We start from the raw sequence: 20,397 nt of genomic DNA on the forward strand, positions 1-20,397 counted from the left end.
AGTCTATTTTGTGTTTTGAAGACAAATTTTGTACTATGCTTTTCTTAAAATTCTCTTTTACATGAGATAAAATTTGTCATCCTAATCCAGACATGAGTACACACTGATACATTTAGCAAAGCTCCAAAATTGTACCCATTATTTGGCATAACAAAATGAAGGGGAAATATTATGTGGGTATTTGGGCCTGCTTCCTCCCCACAAAACAGTGTAGTAGAAGTGACTGCCATTTGCAGATCCAAGACCTGCGGTTTTTCTTTGAATCAGACTATCAAAAAATTGTGGCAACACATCAAGTTGAGCCACAAGATGTTTTGGGGTTCAACTCAACGCAACTCTAATCATGTAACTGCCAAATGTTACTTGAGGAAAATGAAATTTGCAAATGAACTGGAGATCAATGTGGTGTGGGAATGGTACAGGGGAAGGAGGGGCCTCAATCTTTCTCCTGTGTCATTTTTCCACATTAAAAGAGCTCCAGGTTTTATTATTTGTCCTGTGGAAAGGCTGCATGTGCAGTATTCAACAGGCCATTTTATTGGTGTTACTATACTCTCCTGTTCCTCCTCTCTTTCAGAAATTTAGTACTGTGAACCTGAGTGAGCTACACTGATAGAGCAAGCAACAGCAGCCCTGAATACTTTTGATTGTTTGTTAAAACTGAATTTTTGCACTTATTTTGTAAGCTGTTTTGAGTCCTTAAATGGGAGTACTCAAAACAGGATATAAAATGCTTAAATAAAGCTGTGCTGATGCAAAAACCATTTGTAATCACTTCAAATTGTGAGGAAAATATTGAATGTGGTGATGTGATGGAGTGGACTGTAAGGAAAACTGCCTTTGTGAACAAGGTAAGTGAAATTTCCAAACATCTGATTTGCCAAACTTGAATAATCACTCTCAAATATGTGGTTTTAAAAGCAGAGGATGTTTCTGTTACAACAAGAAACACCAAAAACAAATTTTCTCCTGGAACGAAGCAAGCAGAATCTGCAAGGTCACTCTTCATGTGAAGAACTCTTCATTTGTTCTAATATGCAACTCAAAAGCATGTTCCCTGATTAAAAGGAATGAATGCAATAATATTTTTCTTCACACTGGAAAATAATTTCAGGGCAGGCATTCATAAGCAAGGATAAAAATGTATAACAAAATAATCTATCCAGGGTCCAAGGAAAGGCTTGGGAAGGGTTAGAAGGTGAGGATGGGGGAGGGTTGGGGGAATTGGGAGGGTTGGGGTAGGAAGAGGAGGCTTTGCCAGGCCCTTTTCAGGCCCACCATCACTCTTGGGAGGGGGAGGCAAGGAGGCCTCTCCAGCCCTCTATTGGCTCACCATCACTCCTGGGTGTAAAGGATTCAATGGTGTTGATGAGCGGGTCAGCCGCCTGGCCTTGACTACATTCCACAGCCCGGCTGATGGAGCCCAGCTTCTCAGTGGAGACCTTATCTCTGAGGAGATGGGACCTCCGTTCCCATGTGGGAATCGGGGAGGGATGGGATGGACAGAGTTATAACCTGTGTTTCTGGCAGGGAGATCTTATTCCTGCCACCGTATGCGTGAGCTTTCTAAGATGTCTGAATAAGCGGTCTTTTACACCCCAAAAAGCCTTTTATTTCTGCTTCTATGGAATTCCTTACATTGTAGCAGGAATCCATGCGTTCATCTATCTTCCCTAGTGCAGTGGACCTCTGGTGTGTCGGCATGGAGGTTGAATATTCCTGTGGAAGGTTCGGTAGCCCCAAAGAAGGGCTCCGAGCTCTCCCCTTCTGGATTTGGAGCCAGACTGTGGAGAAGCGGGTCGCTGGTGACTCTTTCCGTCCCTACGTATCAACACGAGTCTTCCTTACTCCCACTGGAGCGAGGGGCGTGAGAGGCGACCATGGGGACTTACATGGAAGTGGATTTGGCTGTCTATGGATCGGCGCCTGTGGATGAGTATCTACCCGTTTTGGTATGGATTACAAACCTCAGATGCAACCTGTCCGCGGAGGAGACGGGCCTGACCACCTTTCATGCGGCAACACAGAAGGAGTCCATTGAGCGATTCCTGGACTTCATTATTTTGGTGATGCTCCCAAAGATCCACCGTGGCATAGCACTGGGGCGTCCGAAGACCACGGGTGACACTGGGACTACTACCAGGGATTGGGAGGGTATCCGTGCCGTCTTCGTCGGACCCCCCTGATCCCGGACCAGCGGCTGCACACTGAGATGCCCGGTGGAGCCACCCGGTGACACGGCGTCCCTGCGTTCCAGATGAAGAGGAGTCGGAGAAAACCTGCACTCCCAGCGGATCTATTCCCTCTCCCATCGAAGAGCTGGGATGAGAGTGGAGCCGACTGCGAGATGCCCAAAGCATGGAGCCCGTGAGCATGTGGGAAGAGGAACGAGAACAGCTGCAGCAAGAGCAGTGAAAACCTGCAAAGAGACCGGGAACGTGGCGCAAAGAAGTCCAACTTCGGGTGGACCCGTGCCAAAGATCGCGCTGCAGCAGCGTATCGCATAGAATCTATGATCCATGATAAGTCCTGGAACACTCCAAACTGGACTTACAGCGTCAGCAGCGTTCAGGCCTTCGTACACAAGTGAACCTGCAGCTGTTCAGCAGGGGCAGACGCTAAGTGGAACAGGAAAACAGCTTTGCATGCGCACCAGGATGCATTGACTCGCAGGAGAGAGAGCTGGCTGCCTTGGAGGAGGGAACTGAAGAAGCAACGGGTGGGACAACCAAGTTGGAGTCCCTACGCTGTCCACTGTTTAGCCTTGACGCCAAGAGGCGGCCTTTCGCTGGAATCCTACCACCCTCAAGGACCGGCTCCCACGAGCCAGCCCGTCACCGGCGTTGATACCTCCGCGATTCGCCCCCCCCTGCGCCGCTGCCTCCAACCTGCTCATCCCTGCGCCCAACGCGCCCTGCGGTAGCCAGGAGCTGTGGAGGGATACTACAGACCTCCAATACCTGCCCGTTTGATGGGACCGCTTCAAACTTCCCTACTTCATCTTGCAGCTTTCGATGCCCACATGGAGGGACTATGGCGATTTATATACGGTCTGGCCTTGAAAAAAATACGGGACATCGGCTCAGTCCTGGATGAAGTGACAACCGACTAGTTTGTGACTCTTTGAACCTGCAAGATAGAAGATACCATACGGTGCCCGCATTCCTCCAAGCCTTAAGGGCTCGCTTCCAAGATCGGGTGCTGAAAATAGAAGCTATCCGCACCATCAAAACTATTCCAACCAAGGCAACCGCTTCGTTTGCAGAATTTGCCATTGAATTTACCGTCGCGGCGGCGGCTGCTCGACTCCCTCCCTGAGTGGCCACAAGCATGAAGTACGAATACTTCGGATGCTGGTCGGCCGGCAAGCTCTGCGTGAAGCGGTGTTCTAATTGGTCCCAGCACTATTGCTGGTGGATTGGAGTGCAGGATCCCAGGTGGCGTCGTTTGGAGATGCGCTCGTGCGGAGGCCGCCCGCGCCGAAACCTGCCACTGCGTCCACCAAAGTAAACCCAGCCGCCCTACGAGACCACCTCCGAGGCGCCCGTGCGCCCGGCTGAAGTTGTGTCTTTACTGCGGAGGACCAGGTCATCTGGCCGTAACTGCCCGAAAAAAACAGAAGCCAACCCGGTCCGGCCCGCGCGCGCCCCATCTGCCAAGCCACCCGCCAAATCGGGCCGCCCCAACAGGCTTCGTCTAAGGCAGTCATCGAAGGCGACCCAGAGGGAGGAAGCAGCTGTTTGCCTTTCTTCAGCCCCCATGGACGGTTCGACAGGCAGCGGTGAGTGAAGGCAGGCGCTCCATTACAATCAAAGCGTTTTTCTGGCCAGCCCGCTAAGCATACTGCATTATTATAGCCTCAGCCCTTGTGGATTCTGGCTGCTCCCATTTGCTTAATGCGGCCCCGGGTGAAGGCGAGGAGGAGCTAGGTCCTGGGTCAAGTCCCCTGGCTAAGCCCATACCATTTTCACCCAGGCGGCAGTCCTCGGGAGTGAAGGACCGGCCCAGTTCAAAAGCACTTAACCGGTTTACTCCTCGCTGCGCCCGACCATTTGGGAGAAAGTGGTTTTATTCTGAAGCCAGGTAATCAAACCTCCATAGTTCTGGAGCTGTACCATGGTTGTTCGTGCATGAACCAAAATTCCTTTGGGAAAGGATCTTAGAATTACTGGCCCTCCCTGCGGTGAACACATGAATTGGGGGAAAACTTCGGCTTCTCCTGACACACACCCCTGGCTTCATCAGTGGTGCTTGATTCTACGGCATTCCACCGTACCAAGATCTAGCCAAATTATTTCCAGAACAGAATGCGATCAGTTGCCACCCATAGAGACACTGACTGCAAATCATTAATACAGCCAGAGCAGCGCTGCCCAAAGGTAGAATCTACGCGCCAGGTCCCAATGAGGAGAAGGAACCCGTGCCTTCTTAGACAAGAACCACCATTTCGGGTTCATGCAGTGAGCTACCAAACACACATGCTGCTCCTGTATTGTTTGTAAAGAAAGATGGGTCTTCACGGCTCTGCACAGATTACCGAGGGACTCAATGCAGTCTCCCTGTCCAATAAATACCCTTTGCCATTAATCAAGGACCTTTTAGGCGCGTTGGGCAAGGGAATATCTTTACTAAGTTGGACTTGAGAGAAGCTTACTACAGGGTCAGAATTGCTGAAGGCTATGAATACTTAACTGCATTTTAACACAAAGTTTGGACAGTTTGGTACCAATAATGCCATTCCGGGTTAGGTGGGGCCCCGGGCTTTATGGCCCTTATCAAGCGAAGTTCTCCATGATTTATTGTACAAAGGGTAGTGGTGTACTTAGATGACGTTTAATTTATTCTGGAAACCATGGAGGGCATGGGAGGCATTGGTTCGGAAATATTGAAAGCGTTTGCTCAACAACTCTCTCTTTGCCAAACTTTCCAGAAGTGCTTCCGACACCACACAAACCTCTAATGACTATTTGGGTTTACGGATCGCCGAGGGCCTAGAAATGGATCCTGCTAAGATTGATGCGGTCACTCCAATGGCCTGCCTACCAGCGAAAGAACTCCAATCTTTTCTAGGTTTTGCTAATTTCTATCGTGACTTTATACCCCAATTAGCTGAACTGACTCTCCCTCCCGCAGACCTCTTACGCACTAAGGTAAAGATCCACTGACGCCAAGCCGGGGCCCCAACTTTCCTGGTCTGAAGGAATGTCAAGACCTTTTCAACTTCAAAATCTGCTTTTACCGAACCTATCCTAAGAAGCACCCTGACCCAGATCTCCCGTTTGTGGTTCGCGTGGATTACCGGACAAAGCTTGGGGGCAGCCCTGTTGCAGAGAATAAAGATGATAGGCTGGTTCCGTAATGCTTATTTATCAAAAGGAAATTCTCGATTGCTGAACTCAACTGGACTGTGGGGGGGATAAAGAGACTGCGGCCATCAAAGTAGCACTCTCCATGAAGCCACTGGCTGGAAGTGCAGCACCTCAAAGTTTGGTGGGATCACAAAACTTGGCAGCCCTCTCCCACCCCCCCTCAAGATGTCCATGGCTTAACCGTTGGGCCGATTTCTTTCTCGTTTTCTCTTTCCGGTCCGTTTTCCCCGGAAAAACCAATAAACAGCTGATCGCTCTAGCGCCTACCGAAGGAGGGGTGGAGCTGCCTCTGAGGACATTCAGCGCACTGTTCTCTCCCCCTCCCAATTGGGGCTGGCTGTCACCAATCTCAGACATCCCTCCTCCTTCTCCGCCCATTCCCAGCCTGGTCTCTCCCTTTCCCTCAGGAACTGAGGCGGGGCTGCGAACTTCTGGCGGAGAGGTGACTCCCAATTGCGTTTGGAGAATGGCGTTTGGCGGGGGGGGATTGTTGATGCGATGCCTCCCCCCCTCCGGTAGCAGGTTCGGGCCACCACCATGATGCCCCTTTCGGCTGGACATTTTGGCTTTCTAAAACTCTGCATTTGTACCGTCGGATTCTGGTGGCCTTGTGATGCATAAGGACATTAAGGCGTATATTAAAGGTTGCTCTGTTTGTGCAGAAACCAGAAGCGTTCCAGGCCCATGGTCTGTTGAAACCTCTCGGTGGCCTCCGCCCGGGAAGTCATCTCCGTGGTTTTATTACAGATTTGCCAGAAAGTCCGGCAACCACCCGGTCTTGTGGGTGGTGGTGGACTTATTTTCTAAACAAGCCATTTCATCCCATGTGCTTCATCCCTCGCTCCTAAGTTAAGCAGCGTCTGTTCATTCAGCATGTTTACCCGTCTACCTCCGCCCGATTAAGGTGGTCTCCGACCCATGACCCCAATTCATTTCAAAGTTCTGGAAAGCTTTTCTAGGGTTGTTAGGGGCAGCCCGAGGTACCGCCCTACCGCGTTCAAAGTGAAGCGGTGAGTGGAGAGCGAACAGAACCCTAGAGCGAGTATTCGTTGTTACGCAACTACCACCAAGACGGTGATGCGAGCTAATTCGTTTGCAGAAGTCGCCTATAATAATCACGGTTCATAGCAGGTACAAAAGACCCCCTTAATTGTGTCGGTCGCTCCTTCCCGCCGTTGCCGCAACTACCTGCGGAAGCATTGGATCCTCGGAGTTTCAGTGGATTTCATCTCTGGCGAGGGTGGAAAATGGTCAGACACCCACAACAGGCTAAAGACTCCCAAAGCTGCAAGGATAAGCACCTTCAGTTTCCCTCTGCGTGTGAAGCCTGGGTGTATTGTCACCACCACCAAAATCCTCAGAGGCGTGCATAAATTTTCAAAACTAGGCAAAAGATTACGTGGGACGCTTTTCCAGTTACTAAAGTGATTAGTAGTGTCACTGCCCAATTGGATTTGCCTAACTCTTAGTAATATTCATCCTGTCTTCATTTCCAGTTTACTCAAGGAGGCTCCGTTTCGATGCCACAACACGACCCGCGGGCCCACCCGACTATTATTGATGGCTAAGCATTACGAAATTAATGCATCCTGGACTCTCGCTTTGTCATAGCGCTTACAATATTTAGTCTCTTGGGTGGGGTATTCCTCTGGGTATAATCAATGGATTTATTCGAAAATATTTGCGCCCCCCGCCCTCATTTCTGCTTTCCACCGCGCCTTTCCGCACAAACCTGGGGGGGGGGAGGGTCTTTAAGGGAGGCAGAGTGTACAAGGATTCAATGGTGTTGATGGCGGGGTTAGCCGCCACAGCCTTGGCTACATTCCACAGCCAGGCGTGGAGCCAGCTTCTCGGAGACCTTGTCTCTGCCCGGGGAGATGGAGACCTCCGTTCCCCATGGGAATCCGGGAGGGGGGATGGGATGGACAGAGTTATAACCTGTGTTTCTGGCGGGAGATCTTATTCCTGCCACTGCGTGTACGTGAGCTTTCTAAGATGTCTGAATAAACGGTCTTTTACACCCCAAAAGCCTTTTATTTCTGCTTCTATGGAATTCCTTACACTGGGAGTGAAATGGGGAGATAGGGAGGCCTCATCGGGCCCTCTGCAGGCCCAGCTTCACTCCTGGGGATGGGAAGGGGAGGTGGGAAGCCTTCACCAGCCCATGGAGCAGCTGCTCTGCTGTTCCATGGCCGGGGCTGGCTGATGGGGGAGGTGAGAGGACTTCTGGGGACCCGCAGAGAAGTGGTGCTCCACAGGCAGGAGAGAATTGAACCCTCCCAATGCTGGAGGGTTTGTCATTGGGACATTCAATTTATTGTTTAGGATGTTTGTAAACCTCCCTGATCCCAACTGTGGTTGGGAATGGGTGGGGTAGAAATTCTATAAAATAAAACAAATATTCTGTGCACACAGTAGCCAACCAGCTGCTCTAGCAAAGATACTGTAGTACAGAGAGAGCAATATTAGCCTCGAACCCCAGTTCAATTCTCCACTTACTAGGTGGCTTTAGACAAACCATTATTCTTTTCCATATTACTCCTGCCTATTTCTCAGTTAATTATTACCCCACTGGAAACACCAAACTCTAAGGTAGCAGCAGTGGTGTAGGAGGTTAAGAGCTTGTGTATCTAATCTGGAGGAACCGGGTTTGATTCCCAGCTCTGCCGCCTGAGCTGTGGAGGCTTATCTGGGGAATTCAGATTAGCCTGTACACTCCCACACATGCCAGCTGGGTGACCAGCAGGCTAGTCACACAGCTTCTCGGAGCTCTCTCAGCCCCACCTACCTCACAGGGTGTTTGTTGTGAGGGGGGAAGGGCAAGGAGATTGTAAGCCCCTTTGAGTCTCCTGCAGGAGAGAAAGGGGGGATATAAATCCAAACTCTTCTTCTCTTCTTCTATTGTTGAAGGCTTTCATTGCTGGATTCAACTGGTTGTGGGTTTTCCAAGCTGTGTGGCTGTGGTCTGGTAGATCGTGTTCCTAACATTTCACCTGCATCTGTGGCTGGCATCTTCAGAGGTGTATCACAAAGGGAAGTCTGTTGTGTAACAGACACAGAGAGATCCAGTGTACGTTTATACTTGAGACCTGATGCAGCAAGAAAAGTTGGCCCAAAGAGGAGCATATATAGCCCTGAATCAGCCTGACCCTTTGTAGAGGAAGAGCTTACTAGCCACCTCAACGTGGGTCAGGATTTTGAAGGCACACACGACTCAGAGGCAAAAAAAAAAAGTCTTTTAAAACATTTTTGACGTTTATTGAACTCAGCACTCATTCAACAAATTATAATACACTATCATAAAGTACCTGTAATCAATTGTATAAGAGCCAGTAACATTAAAATAACTGAACCCAATAAAATCAAAGCATAAAACATATCCATGATAGCATAGCTGTTAGCTCCAAAGCAAGCAGGAAAAAATATTCAAAATCCTCTAGCAAGCAAAGATGACATAATAATTATGTCTGCTATAGGCGGGAAAAGGATTAACTGATACAATATTGAAAGACAATTATAAAGTAGCTGCAGGTCAGGTGATCTAAGCAAACCAATCAAGGGTTAGTGCCAATTAGCAAGGTTGGTTGGTGAGATTCATCATTGTTTTCAGGTGCTGGACTTGAGAGGGTTTATTGAAGTTTCCGCTGTTAGGAAAACTTCATGCAGCTGGGCTGTGACCTTCAGCTAACCACTACTCGGTATCAGGGTGGAAAAGCGGGGGGGAGGGGGGGTAGAGAAGCCAAAGATATGTAGTTATCTTGAGAAGCACTTCATGAGAACTTACAACCAAAATGGCTTCAGTTAAGCTAATACAGACACATTCTCCACACCCTTCATCTGAGGAATGGACCAAGAATTATGCTGATTCCATCCCCGTTCTTCCCCCCCCCCCCCCCCATGGCAAGGGCACTTTGGAAAAATGTGGCTACAGTGGAACATGGTACAACTCAGGTGAGCACTCTGAGAAATCAGTTTGGAAGATGAAGGGGGTTACCCTCAAATAAGAAGCTTGGTGCCTTCAGGGGTGCTGCTATCCTTGACCTATAAACCTCAAAGTTTGGGGAATTGAATGTGGTGTACCTCCCTCAGGCACTAAAGAAATTTGGCAAGGAGGAACATAAGCCGTACTCACATGTTGACTCAGGGATCTGAGCTAGGAAAGCATTGCCCTAAGACCAGGAGTGTATGAAACAGAGGAGGCCTGACTACATCCCATCAATTGCTGGCTCTGCAATGAGCACTGGGGGTTTTAGCACGGCAGATCACTCTTGAGCTATAAAAAAGTTGGCCCTTTGGTTATCCTAGCTTTGGTGTTTGCTCCCTTTATTCCATTTCTGCATACAAATAGCCACTTAGTGAAGTGGCAGAAGGGAGCTCCAAAATAGGCAGGAACGGAAGCCCACTTTCACTTTGTGCATTGCAAACAGGAGAGGAGAGAGACCTCATTCCTTTCTCTTCCCCCTCCCAGCTGGAGAAGGACAGAAGACTCCATGGGGAGCTCCTTTTTGTCTCTAGCGGGGAGAAGAGAACAAAAATCAGCTGATGCCTTACTCCATACACTAATTTTACTGCATTTCAGCAAGTTTGGTAAGATAGGAAATTAGAAGAACTCAACTTCCGGTTGATCAGCTGGACTTGGCTCCTGATTCTCCCCCTTCCCCCCCGAATCGTTTGCTGGATACACTGTAAAATTTCCCCAGCATGAGATCAGAAGCAGACTCCCAGACTCATCAGCTGGGAGTTGGCTTCTGATGGTTGCAGCCTGTTGATTAATTGACTAGTGAATTGGAAATGAGCCAAACCAGCAAGTGTTTGAGCATCTGAGATCTATAAATCAATGGAGTAGATTCACACACCATCATAAGATGGCTCTTCTAAAATAAAACTTCCTCAGTTTCTCTCAGTTATAAGGTATAGTTCAGGAGTCTGCAACCTGCGGCTCTCCAGATGTTCATGGACTACAAATCCCATGGCCAACTGGCCATGATGGCAGGGGCTGATGGGATTTGTAGTCCATGAACTGTCCCTGGAAGGCTGCTGAGATTGAACAATATAGTTAATTAGCAGATGTAAAGGCTTTGGGTTTTTACTGCTGTGTGGTACATTTGTGATGAGCAAGAAGAGTACAGGAAAATTCTGGGGAAGTTCATCCAGGGATTTGGTGTGAAGTGCCACTTATATGTGAAAGACACCCATCTGTACTTCTCCGTAACAGCTAAGCCAAGTAGCTTTTACGGAAATCCTAAATAGGAGCCTGGAGAAAGGAATGGGACGGATGCCAATAAACTCAATCCAGAAAAGACTGAGATGCTGTAGGTCAAGGAGAAGCTGCAGTGGGATTGTAGAGCCAGCCTGTCTTGAAGAGGGTTGCACTCCTCCGAAGGAACAGCTTAAAAGCTCGTGGAGGGAGTGATACTAGATCCCAGCTTATTGTTGGAGGTTAAGATCTCCTTTGTTGCATGTAGCACCTTTAATCAGTTTTGGCAGGTTCATTGACTACAATTGTTCCTTGAAGCATGGTCTGGCCACAGTGATTTATGCTTTGATCAAATCTAAATTTGTTCTCTAAATTTGTTCTCTATGGGGCTGCCTTTGAAAACAGTCCAGAAACTTCAGAAGGTCCAAAATGTGACAACCAGGCAAGTGTCAGAGATTGGTTTCAAGGATCATATCACTCCTCTGCTGAAAGTTCTGGCTACCAATCAGTTTCTAGACTCAATTCAAAATGCTGGTTCTTAACTTTAAAGCCTTAAAGGAGCAGCAGTGGCCTAGGAGGTTAAGAGCTCGTGTATCTAATCTGGAGGAACTGGGTTTGATTCTCCGCTCTGCCGCCTGAGCTGTGGAGGCTTATCTGGGGAATTCAGATTAGCCTGTACACTCCCACACACGCCATCTGGGTGACCTTGGGCTAGTTACAGCTTCTCGGAGCTCACTCAGCCCCACCTACCTCACAGGGTGTTTGTTGTGAGGGGGGGAAGGGCAAGGAGATTGTAAACCCCTTTGAGTCTCCTACAGGAGAGAAAGGGGGGATATAAATCCAAACTCTTCTTCTTCTTCTTCTTAAATTACTTTGTGCCTGGGTGTCTGAAGGACTTTCTCTTCCCAAACTATCCAGCTGCCGGTTAAGACCTTCCTCTTAAGTCCTATTCTCTGTGCCCCTGATTTCAGAGGTGAGGTGGGTAGCAAGTAGAAATGGCATTTTCTGTGGTGGCAGCAATTCACTTTTGGAACATTAGCCACCTTGAGCCTCGCCTTAACTTTCTTTTAGGTGCCAGGCTAAAACACATGTTTTTACATGACTTATAATTAGGGGTCATCTTATCTGACTTTTTAATGGTTTACTTCTGTTTTATAGATTTTATAGTTTTTGTGCTTCTTATGTCTGAGAGGTTAAAAGTGTGTTCCATTTTTAATTGGAAGCCATCCTGAGCAGGACTATAAAGAGGTGCCATAGAAATATCAGTATATATAAAACACTAAGGCATGGTGGCGATGACTCACATCCAGTCAATAGTCACACATGACTTACTTCCACCCAATCACCATGCACACACTGCTTTGGGGTGGGGCTTACACAGAACAGCTTTAGAACCCCACAAGCTAGGATCCAGCTTTGCAAATGGTGGGGGCAGCGGCGTAACACCAATGGGATGCGCCACAGCAAGGGCGTGACGGGCATTCCAGGACGTTCCAGGGGTGTTTGCTTGGGGTGGGGTGGGGGGTTGGGCAGGCTCTTCACCTCTGGGTGGGGGATTTGCCACATGGAAACTAGGAGAACTTCAAAGCAAGGTAGAAGATTTTAAACACTCAAAAGATAAACTTAAATTACCTTTTCAGATAGTTAAAAGGCTGAATAACCAAATTTCTCCCATCTTCAAAATGCCTTCCGCCACTGTTTAAAATTATTTATGTCCATATTCACCCCATCCAAATGATTCCAGGCCACCATTTTGTGATTTTTGCCTTCTAGTATGAGATCCTCATGTGGAATCACTGCTTCAGTGTTTCACAGCAGGGTGCTGCAATTCTCTGTACCTTCTCACACACCCCTTTGAAAATGAGCCCCCCAAAACTGAACAAACTCTGCTCAAATGGTCAAAAAACAGGTGAGGAGCAAGGAGTGAGCTCACAAAATGGTGACAGTGAGGAAGTGCAAGGAAGGCAGAGAGGCATAGGAAATGTTGTAAAGGGACCACACAGACGAATAAAGCCATTTTTAAAACGTTTCAGCCAGAGAATTATTTTAAAAGGTGATTCATTTTGAGGCTACAAATAAAATGATTTGGGGTAAAAACAATGCAGAACTTCTCAGAGGAAACGTTTTATTTCCTGCCTCAAAACATTTTAAAGTGTCTGTGTGGAAAAGGCCTGTGTTTCCATGGTGATTGAGAGTAAGAAAGTGATTTTTTGAATTCGAAGAAAAGATTATTAAGAAACAGAAACAGAATCTCTGGGCTCCAGGTTACCAGGAAAATGCCACCATAACATATGATGTGGTGTGGCAGTGAAAGGCATCCTAGAAGTGCTGTGGCATAAGAGCTGGAGAAATCAGTTTCTTATTGAGGTTTAGTGGCTTAGCGACACAGCTAGGTAAACAAATTCCACATTTCTTGTTGCAGAATAAGTTACCCATGTTGCCTGTTTTACCACAAAGATGACTTATATGTTCAAAAACGAACATTTAGAAAGTTACAGAAGCCACAAACAAAGGATTCTGGTAGATTTATCAGCTTTATAGACTGTACCTATAAAGCTATTAGTTTGTTTGTTTGTTTGATTGTAGTAGTCTAAAGCTACATCCAGCAAGAATCTATGTGGTAGAGCAGTTTGAGACCCTTTCCACACAAAAACATTGTGGAACATTTATAGTGTAAAACATTTTCACTCCACTCTTTTGTTCGCACTCACCCCCTTGAAATGATTCCATTACGCGATTCCCCCAACCATTACGTGATTCCCCCAACCTTTTTTCAGTTCTGCATTGAAGCAATGCTTCACAGTCTCATGCTGCATTCTATACTCCTTGCATACTCGATGCTTAAAGGATTGCCCCCCAAAATAAAACAACAGAGAAATGCTGCAAATAAACCAGAGGTGGGATCCAGCAGGTTCTCACAGGTTCCCGAGAGTAGGTTACTAATTATTTGTGTGTGCCAAGAGTGGGTTACTAATTGGTGATTTTGCCACGTAATTTTTGCCTTAGTTATGCCCCTCCTCTCAGCAGTAGCGCGCAGAACTTGAAGCAGTCTAGCAGGAGGTGCACCAGCGTGCGTGTCAGCCTGCACCTGCATGCATTCGTTTCCCACCCAAGGACCGGCGCAGAGGCTGCATCCTTGCCACAGCCCCACCCAGGAATGCCCCGCCCCAGGAATGCCCGGCCATGTCCCTATCGTGCCCCTCCCAGCCCCATTGGTGCTATGCCACAGTTTGAATCCCACCACCATGAGAACCTGTTACTAAAAATTTTGGATCCCACCATTGAAATAAACAGGTGAAAGAGAACTAAATGAGTCCAGAAAATGACACAGAGGAGCAAGCTTAGGGAAACAGAGAAGAGTGGGAAACATAGTCAAGAGATCACACCGCCACTGAAAATGTTTCAGCCTGAGAATTGTTTTGAAAGGGGATTCATTTAACACATTTTGGGGCTGGAAATAAAATGTTTTGGGGTAAAAACAATGGGTAAATCCATGAAGGAAACATTTATTTCCTGCCTAAAAATGTTTCAAGTGCATTGTGCTGAAAGAAGTGTCACACCAGGATCTGAGAGACATGCTATGAAAGGTCACTGGGTGTCTTTGGGCCAGTTATTTTCTCTGTCAGTCCAACCTACCCCAAAATGGGAGAGAGAGGACCATGCATGCTGCCCTGAGCTGCTTGGAAGATGAATGGATGAAAATAGAGGATAGATGGGACTATAGAAGAAGGGGAAAGGTTAATTGCTAGAGATAAAAAGTTTATTGGAAGGAATCAATTCATTGTCATTAGAAAACATTTGCCAAAATGATTTGCTATAAACAACTACATGGGGTTGTGTTCCGTTAAGATAAGCAATATCCTAAAACAATATATGCAATGTATTTAATTTAGCTAATTAATAAATATCAATCTAAGATCAGACTGGGAAACAGGCAATATTAACAATGTGATGGATTATAAATTTCAAAGTACCAATGGGCTTGATGTTTGAACTCTGTGTTTTATAACTCTTACTGAAAACTTTGGGAATTGCTAAGGCTCTCACACATCCTGCTTACTAAAAAAAATAACTATCTATTAAGGTTTCTTTATTAATAATAGCCATTTATAGTAAAGGTCTTGAAATAATATGCCAGTCTCTTCTCACTGTTTTTGCAGACAGCTGGGTAAAGAGATATTCAAAAGGGGCCTCACAGTGTACACAGGGTCTTTCCTCAAATCTCAACATAGTTGTGTCTAAAACAACAGTCAAGAGCGTGCGCAGAAGCGTCTGTGTGTGACTAAAGACGCTTTGGCCTTATCACATGATTGATCACACAGGTGTTACTGTGCTTTGAGTTCCCCACAGGCTTTATCTAACCAATAAGCAGGACATCTAGCAAAGATGAAAAATAGGAAACATCTTCTTGGTTCCATCATGGCCCCGTGTCTTCAAAGCTGTGAGAATGGCTGTGAAGGAATCCTTTGTCCTAGCAAACCAATGAATTATTAATGCACTCTCCATACACAGCAAGGGAGATCTCTTTCATCTGCTGACACCCAGAAATATAATGAGTCTTTCTGACAAGCAGCCATAGAAAAGCAACAGTATGAACATGCAACAAATTACTATAGCATATAAATAATACATGCTTATTATAACTAAAACTTGAAGCAAACAGCATTGGCTAGATACTACCAAAAAGATTACAGTAAAGCCTCCTTCATATAGCCCTCCCATCTGTGAAGCCTGCTTTTGGTAGCCATGGAAAATAACCACTCCATGTATTGTCTGTGCTAATGGCTGACTGTTGATGTTTTGCTCAATGATTTTTGTTTCTTATGGTTCCCCAAGTATTCAATTTGTTGCTTCTTTTTGAGTTACTTTATTTTGGATCATTTTCTACTAAGAGCATCTTATTCTTGTCGGAATTTTCAAAAGAACCACTGCAGGGTTTCATCCCACCCAGTGTGGCGAAGCCACCAGGGGACGGGAGGTGCACAACGCTCCAGGCGCACCATTTCTAGTCACGTGGGGGGCGGAAAATCCCCCTCCCACTCCCCCTACAGTGCCCCCGCGGCGCCCCCTGCAGCACCCCCTTTGCGGCACACCACCCCACTTTTAGGAATGGAGCAGGCCAGAAGCCTGCCTGTGTTGCCTGGGCCTGGTGGGAACTACATTCCCTGGTGGGGGGGGCGCCTCAGGGCAGGCGAGGGCACCTCGGGGGGGCACAAAAGCCAGAGTGTGCACCGGGCACACTCTGGTCTAGCTACAGCTCTGTCAGTAGCAAACTAGGTGCTACCCAGTAAGTCAGTGCAGAGTAGTGATTAAGAGCAGTGGACTCTAATCGGAACTGGGTTTGAATCCCCACTCCTCTCCACATGAATGATGAACTCTGACCTGGTGAACTGGGTTTGTTTTGCCAGCTCTACGAGAAGCCTGCTGGGTGACCTTGGGCTAGTCACAGTTCTCTGAGAACCTCTCAGCCCCTGCTGCCTCACAAGGTGCCTTTTGTGGGGATAGGAAGGAAAGGTGATTGTAAGCTGTTTTAAGACTCCTTACGGGAAAGAAAGGTAGAGTATAAAAAACAACTCTTTATCCCCAAATTTAGACACTCTTGGAGAGCAGCCTTCAGTGTAGTGCAAAGAGGGGGCAGTTCAGAAGGCCTGTTGTACATTTACAAGCTTGTGCATGAAGGTGATTTTTGAGTCAAATTACTGAGTAGGGAAATGAAAAAATAATGTACCCGCAGAAAAGAAGCAGCAGAAAAACAACATCAATGTATTCCTGAAACCATCTTAGTTGTAAAAAGCAGGCACTGGACTGCCCAGCTGATACATCAAATATTTGCAAGTAGGCAGTCAGTAACAGTATTAACCTGTTACCAACTTTTGTCCTGTGCAGTTCTATCCCAATTGCTCAATATTTCTTACCTTATTCAGAAGTCCAAAATGTTTTGACTGGAAAGTAAGTTATACTTTGCAAGAACATGTTTGCTAGGATCAATAACTTGGCAGAGTTCAGTTGGTTTTGTAAGTCAGTAGAAAAACGCTTCAATCTACTTCTTCTAGCATTATTTATTTATTTATCATTTGGATTTCTATATCGCCCTATCCCCAAGGGACTCTGGGCGGTGTACAACATAGAATCCCAGTACAATCAAACAAGGGAGCATAGACTCACTACGTATGAATAAATTACAGATTACACTGGCTCCATCAATTTTGAATACGATTACTAAAAACCTTTAAAACAGCGGTTAAAACAATAAGAGGCATCCAACAAAACCCATATTTAAAATCCTCCCCAGGAGGGAGGAACAGCGGGTCCCATTAAAACAGAAGGGACCCAGATGTAAAAGGAGCAAAAAGGGGGCACATTGGGAAATGAATGGTCAAGCATGATGAAATTCACATTGAATCAGGTTCAGAAGACATGCATCATTCATTTGGTTCCCCAAATCCTAAATTCAGGGTGTGCAACTCTGGCCCTCCAGATGTCCATGGACTACTATTTCCATCAGTGCCTGCCAGCATGTTATAGCCTGCTGAATCCACTGACATCAGTGGTCTTAGAAGGGTATAACTGCTTAGGATTGCACTGTATATTTGTCTTTTCTGGAAGGCATATTAGAGAAGAAGGTGTAACACTGTGTTGATTTAAGCCATGGAAGCAACTTTGAGCTCATAGATGTAAAAATAAGAATTCTAACAAACAGTATTCTAAAGGAACATTTTCCCGTAAAGATGCGTATCATCGTTGCCGGTGCAATCCTCCACATTTTTTTCTCCGTTAGAGTCGCCCAAAATGCTGCTTCAAAAATATATATCCTCCATCAATTGTATAAATAGTGATATAAACCTCTGAGGGAGGCCAGAGTGAACCAAATTAGATGTATGATGGAGTGCATAGCACAAGAATTATCCCTTGAGCAATGTGTGAAGAGATATATTTAATCCATATTATGAACTTTGCTTCTTGCAGACGTATATATCATACTTTCTCTTTAAAAGCTGTACACTTAATTGGTAAACTGTGCTTGTTTTAAAGGTGATGGTTTCTTGCAGCTGTAACTATCATTTAGTAAACCAAGTCTCACCTGTAAAGTATAGCCTATGCATGTCTGTGGTCTTATGTTAAATCCCTAGATTTTGCAGGGAATGAGTGGGAAAGATCACAACTGAAGAACTGCCGAAAATCTAGTCTGATAGCACTGAGTTATGCCTATCTCAGCATGTTGCTTTACAAGAAATTCTGATAACTGCAAAATAATGAGACCCAATTTAAATTTCAGTGGTGGACATAAATAGTTTTCGCCTTAGAATGCCCACAGCACAGGGCCCGATGGAACTTGTGTCTACCATCCCTGTATACTAATCTTTCATTTCCAACCAAATAAGCAAACAAACACAAAAGTATCTGCATGCTCTTGGAACCAGGCACAACTCACAGTTAAGATTTCCATAGGCATAAGCATTTTAAAATTGAATACAACCTATGGACAAGATCAAGCCCAGTTCATAACACTAATCAAGATATTTGTATCCTTCTTTTCTCCCCAACAGGTATTTTATTGGCATCATCATTTTCTCCTCCTCCTCCATTTTATGCTGATAATAAGCTTGTAAAGAAGTTTGGGCTAAGAAAGAGTGACTCTTCTAAGGGCGTTTTCCCACTTACCTCACCTCCGTCTTGCTGCGTGCTTCTCTCAGCACGCATCATTTGTGGCATGCGCCCCGGCTTCCCCGCGCTCTGCGCAGGGTCATCAATAGGCACCGTTACAAAGAGCGCCTGCAATGACGCACGCTGAGGGGGCGCGACAGCAGCAGCGTCGGGGCTGCTGCGGTGTCGCCGCCCCTGTAGTGGGGAGGCATGGGGGACCCCGCGCTACTTGCACGCAGCAAAAGGTAAGTGGGAAAAGCCTTAAGACAGGGTTACCAACAGACCTAAAAGAAAATGTCCTGCCCTCTGAGTAGAAGCTTAATGAGTAGAAATGTCCCCTCTGTTCTCCTGTTTTAAGGGTCCCTTAACATCATTGGGATCCACCGTTCCCCCCTCCTCCTTGGGAGGGTTTTTCGTGGGACACCAATTTAGTGTAGTAATCACTGTTTTAATGGAAATTAGTATTTTATAGTTAATGGAGCTTGAGTTATTAATTTTTATGCATTTTATTTATCGGTCAGTTATTTACTCGCTCCTCTTGTTGTGACTGTATTTTATGGTGATTTGTGTTGTACACCGCCCAGAGCCCTTCAGGGGTAGGGTGGTATATAAAACCAAATAAATAAATAAATAAATGGGGAACTTAAGTTTTACATGGCATGGAGGGAGATAATATCATCCCATTAAGCCTGTGTTAAAAGAACTGCATTTTTCCTCTCGAGGTAATTGGCAATCCCAGATCAGTTTCTTATAAGTCTCTTGTAAGTTTCTTATATCTCATTGATTTCAGTTGGAAAGTTAACCACTGAAACCACTTGGGGACTAAAACTGCATAATTTTGGTTAGAACATGCTTGTGTTAGTTGCCATCACCACCACTCCTGAGCTGAGTAATGGAGAAAAGCAATTCAAGTTATAGGAGTGGTGTCTCCTATTTCCACATGGCTAAATTGGACGAGTAAGGACTGGGTTAGCTCTAGCTTCCATATTACATATTTGTATTCATATGAATGGCTGCACCAGTGCATTTTCTCATCATGATAAACACTTGTGTTACAAAATACATGTAACCCTGTGTGAATCTATGTATAAATATGTAACATAGGTCTCTGTTTAAAATCTCTTTTCATTGCCTGATATTTGTAAGTGCATTTTTATTTTCCACTTTGTTTTCCTGCAGTGTTTATTTTAGATTTTCAGGTTTTTTAGATACTGTTGACATACCAGCCATGTTGAAGCCCTGCATTCCCCTTATATTTTACATTGGTCTCACACTGACATAAGCAGCAGTAAGCCAGGTCAATTTAAATGAGCATTCCTTTCTCAGTTGTTTGTACCACTGGAAGTCTTGCTAAAAATGACTGGGCTATGAAGAACACCACTTCACATCAACAGTATAGCATTATTAGAAATCTATGCTAACTTTCTGGGATCAGTCCAATTTGGCAATGAGTGAGTAAAATGTGGCATCATAATTGTATATGTGGAAACCAGTAATGGGCAAGAGAAAAATGCACCCCATGTAACCTCAAATTTTATTTCACACATAGATTTTTCTCTGCTTTGACTCCCAAATGGCAGTGTGTGTGTTTCAGCATCCACACAACATCACACTCTAATCGTCCACTTCCCAGGCATTCCATATTCCTGCAACATTCTTTCTCAAACTCGTTTCAGCACATTCTTTTAGGAAATAACACCATCCAAGTGCAACAGAAAGCCATGTAGGGTTGAGGCAACTTCCACCAATTCCTTCTCTCTATTTCCTTCCTTCTTGCCCCATTAATTTATCATGGTGTTCATAAAAATTCTGTTACACCAGAGCAGTTTGTCAGAAAGCCCAGTGGCCTGTACAGGGGCACGGCAGAAGAGCAGGAACATTTTGTTCCAGTGACAGAAGCGCCTTGCAGGAGAAGAAAATCTAGTCTGGAACCAACCCTGTAATTGCTGTTACACTAATGTTATAATGTGGTAATGGTCAATTGCCACAATCTGCTAGTTCCTCTGAATTCCCGGCTTTCATTAAAACAAAAAAGTGAGCATCTAGTCTATTTTTGTTGCAGAGATAAAAGGACTAGAGATTGATCTTTCATTTTAACACCACTAGACATTCGGAGGAACTAGCAGATAATGGCAGTAGAACACGGACATCCTGACCCCAGGACTCAGCCTCAGCCTGCCTGAGATT

This window comes from Sphaerodactylus townsendi, linkage group LG04 (assembly GCF_021028975.2).
Source record: "Sphaerodactylus townsendi isolate TG3544 linkage group LG04, MPM_Stown_v2.3, whole genome shotgun sequence".
Lineage (NCBI taxonomy): Eukaryota > Metazoa > Chordata > Lepidosauria > Squamata > Sphaerodactylidae > Sphaerodactylus > Sphaerodactylus townsendi.